This window comes from Macrotis lagotis, chromosome 4 (genome assembly GCF_037893015.1).
Source record: "Macrotis lagotis isolate mMagLag1 chromosome 4, bilby.v1.9.chrom.fasta, whole genome shotgun sequence".
NCBI classification, from domain to species: Eukaryota; Metazoa; Chordata; class Mammalia; order Peramelemorphia; family Peramelidae; genus Macrotis; species Macrotis lagotis.
Genome location: NC_133661.1, coordinates 32,207,269 through 32,221,217, shown reverse-complemented (window position 1 = coordinate 32,221,217; position 13,949 = coordinate 32,207,269).

Below are 13,949 nucleotides of genomic sequence, written 5' to 3'. Positions count from 1 at the left end.
TATATATATATATATGTGTGTGTGTGTGTGTGTCTACTTTGTTTCCAATTCTTTGCAACCACAAAAAAGTATTGCTTTCAATATTTGGGGGGGGGCTTTCTTCTCATCAATAACCTCCTTGGGGTAGGAGCCTAGTGATCAAAGGGTTGGAACATTTGAGTTCTGTTGAAAGCATCACCATCTTTCCAGCATCCCAGATTTGCATTACACTTGACTCTACTCTCTTACTTCACTTCAATTCAATGCTTCCAATCAATTGCCAAAATTTGCTGTTTCTACCTCACAATATCTCTCACTTCTGTCCCCTTCTCTCCTCTCACACAGTTGCCTCCTTAGTTCATGATCTCATCACCTCTTACCTGAACTATTGCAACAGCCTTCAAATAGTCTCAGCCTCAATTCATCCTCCATTCTAATCCACTCTGCACACAGTAATTTTCCTCAGTCATAAATCTGACCATGTAACTTCCCTTACTCATTCAACCTCATTGGCTTCCTATTCCTTCTGGGAGAAAATATCATTTTCTCTGTTTTTAAAGTCCTATACAAATCAGCCTCAATCTATCTTCTGGACTCATAAGACATTCCTCCCTTTCCCAGACTGCACAATCCCTCCGAACAGGTTCTTCCCTTACTTATGGCTTACTATCTCCCATCTCTATGTGTTTGCACTAGCAATTCTGGGATGCAGTCCTTCATGTCTTCTGTCTTGTGGTACCTCTTTTCCTTGAAGACACAATTCAGTTACCATCTTCTGTATGAAGCCTTTCTTGAACCCTCTCTTTCAAACTACCTGTATTTCACTACAAATGTTGTAACCATGAAGGTAACCATGATGAGAAAGGATGATCTACCTATGGAAACAAGTTGAAGGAATTAAAGTTGTTTAGCCTGGAGAAGAAAAGATGGAAAGGCAAAAGGTGTTTATGTATGTAAAGCACCATCAATGGAAGGGGAAATGGACTTGTTCATTCTGTCCATGAAGGACAGAACCAGAAGCCATGGGAGAAAGTTACAAAGGGACAAATTTAGGCTTGTCAGAAGAACTGACAATTCAAGCTGTCCAAAAGTGAGATGGGTTATTTTAGAGCTATTAATCCCCGCCCCCTCACCAGACATCTTCACATAGAGCATAAATGACCACTTGTCTGATGTTATCAAGAGGATGGATTGAACTAGATGACTTCTGGGCTCCCTCCCAATTCTGAAATTCTGTGTTTTTCTCAATATGTCTCCTTATCTAAAGGACCACCATGTCGACATGTTTCTAGATGAATTTACCCATATATGGTGAAATGCTCACTATAAATGAAAATAAAAGATCTAAGAATGCTACAGTGAAAAGAAGTTTGGCTTGAGGGTTCTCCTTGGAGCACTAAAGGATTTGGCAGCAGAGTTGATTTCATTTTTGGTACCAAAGCCAAAAAAACCACATCATTTCGTTGGACACCTGGTCATTTCTCCTTGCAATGCTTGCGGTACAGAGTATACATAAGCAAAAAGCTCACCATGAAAGTAATTTCAGTTTCTATAGCAATTTATACCAGAGGAGGAAGAAATAAAGAAAAACTATAAGAAATCAGCAATATCCACCAAACTCAATATCTATTCAAAATGGGTCAGTTCCATGAAATGGTAGACAGAGAAAAGAATGACCCAGAGGGTTAAACAATAATGATTAGACTGAAGAAATGGCAGGGGTGAGGGGCTTGCAAATCAGAGATATCAAATATGGTGGCCCAAATCAATTTAAAATGTAATTAAGAAATATTTAATGAAATAAATAAAACTATAACAGAACATAGATAAGATTAACATGTGATTTTCTAAGTCAGCATGATGCCTACAGAGATCCTTGCAGAGGCACCTAAGCTGTGCGTTGAAGGAAGCTAAGGATTCTGGGAGATAGAAGTCATCAAAGTCAACAAATGATTATTAAGCACTTTCTTTAGATCAGATGAGCTTAGGACTGGGGATACAAAGGCAAAAAATAAAACAATTCCTGTCCTCAAGTAGTTTATAATCTAATGGGGAAGACAAAAGGATCATATATGAATACAAACTGAATGAATGCAAAAATTCAAGGTAGTTTGTGGAGGGAGAGGGACCAAAAAGACAAGTGAAAGTTGATGCTTGAGTTCAGTCTTGAAGGAAGCCAAGGATGAGGAGAGGAGAAAAAAAGGGTCAGTCTTCTAGCTATGACAAACCAAGAGGTGGGCAAGGAAATTCCATCCTGACAGCTCTCTCTCAGCCTTCTACCACCAATCCATAACAAGACTGCATCCTAATTGTGCTAGCCAGCCACTACCTTGGGGTGGCAAGGAGCAAAAAGAGCAGAGGAGGCCAGGAGAGAAATCTATAGAGACTCAGGAATCTAGCAGGGTAGAATCTTAAAGCTAGGAGGTAACCTGAAAATCATCCAGTATTTCTTCTTTTATAAATAAGGGGATTATACACCTAGAGAATAGCAGGGGCCAGTTGTGTTTAATCCAGTCTCTATGACCCCATTTGAATTTTTTAGCAAAGATGCCAGAGTTCTTTGCCATTTCTTTCTCCAGTCCATTTAACATATGAGGAAACTAAGTCAAATAGTTAAGTGACTTGCCCAGCATCCCACAGCTAAAAAGTGTCTGAGATCAGATTTGGATTCTAGTCCTCCTGACTCTAGGTAGGGGGGCTCTATCCACTACTCCACCCAACTGCCTAATTCCCCACAAAATATGGCAAAGCTGGGATTTGAACCCAACTTTTTTTTATTTAAGGCAACAGGGTTCAGTGACTTGTCCAAGGTCTCACAGCTAGGCAATTATTAAGTGTCTGATGCTGGATTTGAACTCAGGTCCTCCTGACTCCAGGGCTGATGCTCTATCCACTGCGCCACCTAGTCACCCTGAACCCAACTTTTATGACTCAAATCTAGGGCTAAGCCAGTAAATATAGATGAGCCCAGAGCTGTTTGCACTGGCTTAGAAAGTTCAAGTTACTGAAAGAAACAGACTTGCTTTTTCTTATTCCAATCTCATAGGCTGACTCAGCACTGAGTTGGTCATGACATAAGGACAGGGTCCCTTTGTGTTTTTATTTCAGCCTTTTGAGTTTCCCTGTTATCAGACTGGATGAGAAGGTTTTCAGAAAATCCTAGCTCTAGAGCTGAAAGGGACCTTGGAGACTCATTGTTCTAGGTCACTCACTTTGCAGATCGGGAAACTGAGACACAAAAAGATTCAAAGGACTTGTTCTAGGTCATAGTTAGTCATCAGTGGCATTGGTGAGATCGGAACTCAGGTTCCAGATCCCAATACTCTTACCATTACCTCAGCATGGAACCCAATTGATCTTCCTGTTCTTCCTGGGTTCAAGTCTGATCATCCTAGGCATCTTTGGGGTGACCTCCTCCCTCTCTCTCATGACCAGTCAGCCACCAATTCCTATGGATTCTTCCATTGTATTATCTCCTTCCTATCAACTTCCACAGTCATTACACCTTTTCTTTAGGTCTTATTTCCTCATGCCAGTGTTCTAATCCTGATTGAAGGAGAAGGAGGTATTATTTGGTTGCTGAATTCTAAACAAATCTTTTCCCCTCAATGGGCCTCAATTACCAGATATATAAAAAAGAGGTTTGGACTAGAGACAGTTAAAGGTCCTCTGAGGTCTGGTGATTTACAGTAAGGGTTCCTCACCTTCCCACCCCCCCCACCCCCCATGATGATTCACACATTTTTGTTTCTGGTCATTTCATTTCATTTCCTGTTTTTGAAATGCTTCTCCTATCCCCCATTAAATACATGAAGAAATTGTGGCCACTGATCAAGGGGCATCTCAGGGGTAAACTTCTTGGGGCAATCTTCCCTGACCTGGCCTCAGCACCCCAAAGAGATCTCTCACTCCTCTGGGTGCTTCTTCTTGACTCTACAAGATTGTTCACAATGGTGTTAGCATCAACCTTTGTACTCTCTCCCTTAGGACACAACAAGGTGGAATGTGAGACCCCTGAAGAGATGGATTTCATCCCCAGCTCTATTACTTACTCCTCCTTGACCTTGGAGGAAGGTCATGTCCAAAGGCTGTGGGATGATAGGCACAAAGTGGCTTCAATATTTCTATCTGTGTCCTCTATTGACTTTGGACAAGTCAGTCCCCCTCAGTTTCCTCATCTGTGAAATGAATATGGTAATCCTCACACCCTTTACTTCACAGGGTTTTTCTGAAGGAAGAGCTTAAGGATCACTGGCTCATAGAAGTAAAAGTAATCTCAGAAGCCATCTAGTCCAACCCCCTCATTTTACAGATGAAAAAACTGAAGCACAGAGAAGTGATGACCGGCCTGAGGTTACAGAGCTAGCAAATATCAAAGGTTAAAGTTGAACCCAAGCCCTCTGATAATGAAGCCAGTGCTTGATTCTACATTGTCTCCCCTTTTGAAAACCTCAAAGTATTTAAGAAATACATTGCAGTTGTTTCATATCTCTGACTCTGTAAGAGAAGGGTCTGTGCTTTAGTCATCTTGGTATTGCTCCCCCACCCCACTCCTGTCCCTCTGGGTTGCCCAAATCCAAACTAGAAGAACACAGATCTAAAGACCACATCAACAAGAGCTCTCATGTGTCATCACTGTGATCCTGCTCCTCCTAAGTCCCATCTAAGATGGCACATTGTTTAAATCAAGGCAAGGTTCATAATCTTTCTGGTGTCCCATACCCCATTAGAGGTTAGTCAACACCCATGAATCCCATGCCAGAATCATATTTGCAATGACACAAAATGAAATGCAGAGGATTGCAAAGGCAACCTTATATTGAAATATGATTATCAAAATTTTTTTTAAGTTCATGGACCCTGGATGAAGAAGTCTCATTTTAAAGTTGGCATTACATGATAGCCCAGTCAGAGATCCTAAACAGTAAATAGCTTCTAAGATAAATTCTACTCAGGCTGTTCATATCCCACTCAATTACCAAAACCTAGCACAGAAAAAAATACCAGTATTGGACTTAGTGGACCTAGGCTCAAACGTCCATTCTGTTCCTCACAGGCTTTATGTGACCATGAATAAATAAGTCATTTCCCTTGTATGGTTTGAAGTTTCCTCCTCTGTGAAATGAAGGAGTGAGGCTAGGAAACCCTAAGATCCCATCCAGTTCAAAAATTTAGTATCCAAATGAGTAGCCTGGGATCTTCCACAGAACACATGTTCAGTAGATGTTTGTGAAACTCGTGAAGGGCCAAGGGAGTGACTTTTTCATGAAACTCACTCTGGGGTTGACCCTCTTGCTTGACTAGGAGACTAGAAAGGGAGCCTCAAGGGTTAGGGTCCCAGTTGACTAGTGGAAAGGATCAGTCAAACCCTTTTTCTAAACTCATTGTCTCACTTATTCATTATTTTTTTCCATTCAGGTATAGATTTGTATTTCACAAGATTCATAGCCCCCAATATAAATGGGAACTGATGTTTCTTCTACCAATACTGCTTAAAGAGTATACAAATTAAATATCTCAGGTACTTCCTTTTATTGAAAGAAATTACTCTCATCAAAGACCCCAGTGGAAACAAACATTTCTTTTTTTAAAAAATTGTGAATTATTAAAAACCCATAGGAAAAATGATTCCTATCACTGAAAATAAAAGGAATAAAAATCAAGGAGCTGTGAGGTATCATCTCATACTTAGCAAATTCATGGATAATTCTCCATGTTGAAATGGGCACACAGGGGCTTCCATCTTCCCATCAGTGCCCATGGCACCCTGAGATCAATTGAGAGCCCAAGACAAACTGGACTCCAGCTCCATAAGGGGCCCAGCTCAAAAATTGAACTCTGCCTACAGAAAGCTTCTTGAGCACCCCCACAAATGGGAGGAAAAGACTTCCAGCACCCAGGAACCAGGACATTGCCCCTTAGTCACCTGCTTTCTGAGATTGAATACTTTTCCTCTAGGAGGAAATAGCCTGGTTCTGAATAGGGGATTTGGATTCATAAATAAGGAAGAGGGTATCACAGACAGGACAGAGTGGAGAGGATGTTTTACATATCAAATATCATTAGTGCACTTAGTAAATTTATCTTTCTTAATAAAGCTAGTTAAGTCTGCTGACTAAATAATTCTCAGTCTGTCAGCTTCAGAGTGGAAGCACACCAGTGGCCATTCAATTCAAACTAAGAAAAAGTCACTCCCTTGCCCCTTTCAGCTACTCCTAGAACCCTGAGGAGATGGAGCCAGTCTAGCTCCAGGAAGTCTAGTCATCTGTGAGAGTGGGGGTTGGGATAAGGATGCTTTCCGAGTAATCACAGGCTACTGGATGCCAATTGGTTTAATCGAAAATAAATCTTCCTTCCCAATCTTTTAAGGTTTTAGTGGATCTGTGATCCCATCAGTGGGAACCCTCCTCAGTCACAACCCGACATCCCATCTAACCCTGGCTGATTCTTCACATGGCTTGTAGACCAGAACCAGCTGAGGAACATCTGGGTGTACTCAAGTCTGGGAGCAGAGGATTTCCATTACACATTATGCCTTTCTGGACATTGACTCCCCAGCCTCTTCCATGTGGGGTTCCCTCCTTAAGCTAATTTATAATAGAACCACAGAACAGGACAGAATAGAACATTAGTTTAATACCTTTGATTGTGTGACTTAAAAAGAGATACTCTCTTCTAACAAAATTATCAGAACTGAAGTATATTGACACAGTACTTAAAGTGGGATAGGGTAATTGAAGGATTGACTCAATGAAGTCCCATTATATTCTGATATATAATCCCCTGAATATGAAGTCAGATCAAACTGTCCTTTCATGGACAGAGGTCCAGAGAAGGGAGATGATTTGCCCTAGTCAGAGAGACAGAATTCAAACCCACGTCTCTTATATGGTCATCTTTGAGCTAGCCAGCTGAGGTTCTAGGTGACCATATTAATTGACTTCTCAGAAGAGCATGAGATATGGGGAAGAGCTGGTTTGGTTGGGGCGGGGGAGAGAGAGGAAGGGAATCAGTGGTTAGGAAGACAAAGTAGCACACCACATCACTTGTGGTCACAAGCCTCAAACTTGTTTATTCCTGTTGTGGGTTTACAGAGAAAAGAATGTGTAAAGAAGGCCCCCTTAAGAACCCAAACCTCCCCCCATACTCAGAGGCCGGGCCATTCTCCCAACAAAATGTTGAAATCTCACCTAACCCCCCTTCCTCATCCCAACCATGATCTGTCACATATTAACAGAAACCCCTTCACCTTCTGTCTGTCCCTCCCTTCTTAGCAGCTCATATGACCATGCAACCCCTCCCCATTTCCATGGATACTTTGAGGTTTACAAAACATTCTTCCAACAACTCTATGGAGTAGACACAACATAGATTATTGTTCAAATTCTAGAAGTGAGAGGACAGTATGAGGATATGCAGCTACTGAGGGTCAGCCTAGGAACTGCAACCCAAACTGCCTCACTCCAAATCCAATGCTCATTCCATCATGTCACCTATATCTGCCCCACCCAAACTCCAAGTCTGAACTTCAATCAGTCCATCATTTGACCTCTGCTTAAAGACCTCCAAGAAGAGAAAACTTCCTAGCTCCAGGATATCTTTGATGATTGGGAATTCTTTCCTGATATCATGCTTTCTTTGATCTTTCTTCTTCATCCTCTCCCTACTCCAGCTTCTGACCTCAGGGGTACCAAAAGGACAAATCTAACCCCATATCTACATGACAACTCTTCAAACATTTGGAGACAGCCATCATGCCACCCTCTAAGTCTTCTCCAAGATAAAAATCTCTAGATCCTTCAACTGATAAGTCATAACATGGACTCAAGGTCCTTCTCCATCTGGGCTGCTCTTCCCTGGACTTTAATGTCCTTTTTAAACTGTTGACAAGGAATACACACAATATTCCCAATTCCCGGGACAGGTAACAAAGGGACTGTCATCTCCCTAAAGAGCTACAATTCTCATTACATTCCTTTAGCTATTTTTTTTGCTCTCCTATCGAACTACTCATTCCTACTAAGTTTACCACCCACTAATATAGGCCATTTTCGGACAAATGGCTGCCTAAGGACACTCCCCATCTGATATTTGAAAAGTCGATATTTTTAAACTCAAATGACAGTTAAGACTTTACACTTCTATTGGATTTCATCTTCTGAGATTCAAGGCTCTATCAAACCAATAACCTTCTGGATCCTAAGTCTGCTCTCCTGTATGTTGGTCAGCCTTCCCAGCTTAGCTTCATCAGCAAATGTGATTATTATGCCATCTCTGCCTTTGATAAAAGGCCATCCTGGCCATTGATTTTAAAAAAAAACTATTAAATAACAGGGTCAAAAAGAAAAGGAGGGCCTAGTTCAAAGTTTAAAAACCTTGGTCCTTATAACTTTGTGATTTTAAGAGTTAGATTCTTTTTCCAGTTGGTTATTTTTACTTTTAAAGGAGTTGATGTCTTTGATCAGATTTTCATAATTTTCCTGCACGGTTCTCATTTCTTTTTTTTATTTTTCTTTGTCTTTTCTTTGGTTTTTAAATTCTTTTTTTAAGCTCTTCTATGAGGCCTTGGATTTTATTCCAATTCATAGACTCCTTTGAAACTTCCCATATAGATAATTTTTCCTGTCTTCTTCCTCTGAGGTGGCATTTTAAACGTCTTTATCTGCATAGTAGCTTTCTATGGTTAGTTTTTTTTAGCTTTTAGCTTTTTTGCTCATTTTGATTGCTACACCCTGCTCCTGGGGTATAAAGAATATAGACCCAAACATTTTTTGGTAGGGTTGGGGTCTGATCCCTGGCTAATCATTGACCAAGATATTGCCTTTGCAGCCCAGGCATTGTCTTTGCAGACGTTTGTTTTTCTCCTTTATGTCCAGGCTCTGTCTATGTAGTGATTTGTTCCCAAACAGTTCTGTCTTTTGCCCCAGTGTTCCCAGGATTCAGACTTTGTTTGGCGTTGGGACCATTCTTGCTGGCTTGCTATCTAGCTGTCCGGACCTATGCTGTTGTCAAGTTGTCGGGACCTGGACTGCACTGTGGTTAAAAGCCTCCCACTGGCTTTCCCCCTCTCCTACCTAACTGGACTTTACTTCCCCTTTTCCCCCAAAGAGACAAGACCTTCATTAAAGATCCTCCATGATGTCTACAGTTGAAAACATGTTTCAATCTAGGTTTTTTTGGTGGGATCTGTAGTTTTAATGTCAATTAGTGTTGTGTAGAGTAAAAGCTTTGTAATTTTAAACAGGTCACTTCTCTGATGTGATCCTCAGTTTTCTCATCTGTAAAATGGGGCTCAGACTATCAATGCTGAACTGGAAATCTCAGAATGTTAGAACTGGAATGGACTTGAGATCCTCTAGAAGTTCTCAAAATTTGATCTGAGGATCAAATGATGTGGAGAATAGAATGGAACATCCTTTCAAGAGGGTTTGTGAGGTCACAATTATTTTCATAATAATAAGACATTTTAACTTCTAACATACTATATATTATAGATAAAACCTACATGATTAAAAGTTCTGTGAGGGTCTCAATTATTTTTATTAATGCTGAGACCAGAGGGATGGCTAGGTGGTACAGTGGTTAGAGCACCTGGAATAAGAAAGAATAAGAAAGAATTCAAGACAAACCTCTTGATACTACTTCCTATGTGATCCTGGGCAAGTCATTTAACCTTGATTGCCTAAAAAATAAAAGAATGTTGGAACCAGGAGCCAAGATGGATGATGTGAGGTGATCATTCAGCTGAACTCTTCCAAGATTCCCCTCCATACAACTTTAAAATAGCTCCTCAAAAAAATGAATGAGTGACAAAGCCAGCAGAAGGTTAGAGGGAGACATTTTTCTAGGCTAAGACAACTTAGGAGGCCAACAGAAAGATCTGTGGCATAGGAAATGGGAGTTGGCCCAGAGTACATTAACAGCAATTTGGAGAGCTCTCAGCCCAGATACAGTAAGGAAATCAGAAGACTGATTGGAAAACAATTACAGGGGACCTTTTTCCAACACTGAGTACAACTGGTAGTGACTGGAAACATTATTACCCATATGCAGCTTCAGGTCACAGTTCCAGGGTGGAGAGGGGTCCTAGTGCTTGTGGCTAAAGATAAAAAGATCATAGCTCCAGAGCCAAGCAGAGCAATAATACTTTCAGCTACAGAGAACCAGGAGTTCTTCTTGGGTAAAAACCAGATCTCAGACCAGGAGATCACTGTCTATATCTCTCCTGATATCAAACCACCTTGGAAGTACTGAAAACTTGAAGATCTCCAAAACTAGTTCTGAAAATAGCACAAAAAAGCCTGAAGTTTGGAACAATGCTTCCACTCTCCCAGGTGAATAGAGTCCAATTTTAATATAACACTCACAATCAAAAGGTAAGTTGGAAAAAATGGGCAAACAGCATAAAGAAATTGACCATAAAATAATACTATAGAGAGAGGGAAGACCAAGACATAATTTCTCAGAAGAAAACAGGGGTGTGATAATATTTGCATGCAAAGTCTCAAAGAAAAGAAGTTATTGGACCCAAACCCATCAAGATTTCCTGGAAGAATTAAAGAAAGGAATAAGAATTGCAGAAAGAAAACTGGGAAAATGAAAATGATGTAAGAAAATTATGAAAAGAGAATTACAGTAAAAAAAGACCAAAAAAACCCTGAACAAAATAATGCCTTAAAAAACAGAATTGTCTTAATGGCAAAAGAGAAACAAAAATTCCCTGAAGAAAATAACTCCTTAAAAAGTAAAATATGCCAAATGGAAGAGCTCACTGAAAAAAGTAATTCCTTAAAATTAAAATTGGTCAGGTAAAAGTTAATGACTCCATGATACATCAAGAAAAGTTAAAACAAAGTCAAAAGAATAAAAAATAGGGCAAAATGTGGAATATCTCAGTGGAAAAAAACAATTGACCCAGAAAACAGATTGAGGAAAGATATTTTTAAGAATTATTGAACTGCTTTAAAAATTATTGGACTACCTGAAAGCCATGATAAAAAAAGAGCACAGACATCATATACCAAGATATTATTAAGGAAAACTGTACCAATATCTTAGATACAGAAGGTAAAATAGAAATGGATACCTCCCAAAAGAGATCCCAAAATGAAAACTCCTAGGAATATTATAGCAAAATTCCAGAACTCCAAAGTCAAGGATACAGAAAGGAACAATTATGGAGCCACAGTCAGGATCACACAAGATTTAGTGGCTTCCACATTAAAAGAGGGAAGAGCTTGAAACTGGTATTCTGTAAGGCAAAGGAGCTAAGATTACAAGGAAGAATAATCTACCTAACAAAACCAAGTATGATCCTTCAGGTAGGAAAATGGATTTTTAATGAAATAAGGGATTTCCAAGCACTAGTGATGAAAAGATCAGTGCTAAAAAGAAAATTGACATTAAAACATAAAGAGAGAAACATAAAAAGAATAATTTTAAGGGACTCAATAAAGTTAAACTGTTTATATTCCTATATGGGAAGATGATACATGTAACTCTTTTTTTTTAGGTTTTTGCAAGACAAATGGGGTTAAGTGGCTTGCCCAAGGCCACACAGCTAGGGAATTATTAAGTGTCTGAGACCAGATTTCAACCCAGGTACTCCTGACTCCAGGGCCGGTGCTTTATCCACTATGCCACCTAGCTGCCCCTGATACATGTAACTCTTAATAACTTTAAGTGGGGCAATTAGAAGAAATATACATAAACAGAGGGCACAGAGTCAGTCTTGTTGGGATGATCTCTTTTAAAAAGGGGTAGATAAGAAAGAGGGGTGCACAGGAAGAAACAGAAAGGAGAGATAGGATGAGGTAATTTCTCACATAAAAGAGGAGTAAAAAGAAGAATTTTTAAAACAAAGGGAAAAATGAGGGGGGAGAGCAAAGAGGCAATACTTAAACTTCTCTCTAATTGAAATTGGTTCAGAGAGGGAAGAATACGTGTGTGCACACACACACAGAAATACATAATACTTATCTACATACTTAAATTTATGTGCATATGCATAAATACAGACACCCTCAGTTGGGTATAAAAAATCTATCTTAGTCAATAGGGAAATAGAAGGGGGGAGGGATAAGGGATAAGAAATATGAAGGATGAGAATATTAAAAGGGAGGGGGGGATTAAGTGAAGCAATGGTCAGAAGCAAAACAGACTTTGGAAGAGGGACAGGATAAAAAGAGAGAAAGAAAAATGATTTTCAGAAAATATGATGGAAGGAAATACACAGTAATCATAAGCAAATATGAATGGGATAAACTTACCCTTTCAACAGAAACAGCAGAGTGGATTAAAAATCAAAATGCAACAATATGTTGTTTTACAACTTGAAACACTTGAAACAGAAAGACATGCACAGAGCTAAAATAAAGGACTGGAGTAGAATATATTATGCTTCAGTTGTAAAGTAGAAAGAAGTAAAAAAAGACAGAAGAAGAAATGATCTCAGACAAAGCAAAAGCAAAAATAGATCTCATTAAGAAATTTCAAAGAAACTATATTTTACTAAAAGTTACAAAAGACAATGAAGTCGTGTCAAAAATTTTAAGAGTAAATTTCTCTGATAAAAAATCTCATTTTTCAAATATATAGGAAATGAGTCAAATTTATAAAAAGCAGAACCATTCCTCAACTGATAAATGGTCAAGAGATATGAACAGTTTTCAGAAGAAACTATCGATAGTCATAAGAATAAATGCTCCAGATCTCTCTTTATTAGAGAAACACAAATTATAACAACTCTGAGATACCACCTCACACCTATCAGAAATGACAAATACTGGAAAGGATGAAGGAAAATTAGTGCATTAATAAACTTCTGGTGGACTTGTGGACTGATCCAGTCATCCTGGAGAACAACTTGGAACTATGCCCAAAGAATCATAAAACTTTTAATATTCTAGCACTAAATATCCAAGCACTAAAAAGTCTATACCCAAAGAGATCAAAGAAAAAGAAAAAAAGACACATGTATAGAACTATTTCTAGCTACTCTTTTTGTGCTGGCCAAAATTGGAAATTGAACGGATGTTCATAAAGTGGGGAATGACTGAATAGTTGGGGTATGTAATTGTAACAGCATACTATAGTGCTGTAAGAAATGATGAGGGGGGGCGGTTTTAGGGGAAAAAATGGCAATACCTATATGAATTGTTGCAAAATAAAGTAAGAAGAACCAAGAAATCATTGTGCATAGTAACAGTAATATTGTAATGATGATCAACTCTGAATGATTTGACTTCTCAGATTAATAAAATGATCCAAGACAATTCCAAAGGATTCATGATGGAATAATGCATTCCATCTCTAGAGAAAGCTGCTGAACTTTGGGTGCAAATTAAAAATATATTTTTCTTGCATTTTGTGATATGACTAATATGGAAATGTTTACATGATTTCTCATGTATAATTGATACCATTTTGCTTGCCTTCTTCAGGAAGAAAGGGAGAGAATTTGGAACTCAAATTTTTTTTTTACCAAATATTTTATTTATTTGAAGTTTTACAATTTTTCCCCTAACCCCACTTCCCTCCCCCCACCCACCCCCACAGAAAGCAATTTGTCAGTCTTTACATTGTTTCCATGGTATACATTGATCCAAATTGAGTGTGATGAGAGAGAAATCATATCCTCAAAGAAGAAACATAAAGTATAAGAGATAACAAGATCAGACAGTAAGATAGCAGTTTTTTTTCTAAATTCAAGGGAATAGTCCTTGAACTTTGTTCAAGCTCCAGAGTTCTTTATCTGGATACAGAAGGTATTCTCCATTGTAGACAGCCCCAAATTGTCCCCGACTGTTGCCCTGATGAAATAAGTATGTCCATCAAGATTAATCATCACCCCATGTTGCTGTTAGGGTGTACAGTGTTTTTCTGGTTCTGCTCATCTCACTCAGCATCAGTTCATTCAAATCCCTCTAGGCTTCCCTGAATTCCTGTCCCTCCTGATTTCTAATAGAACA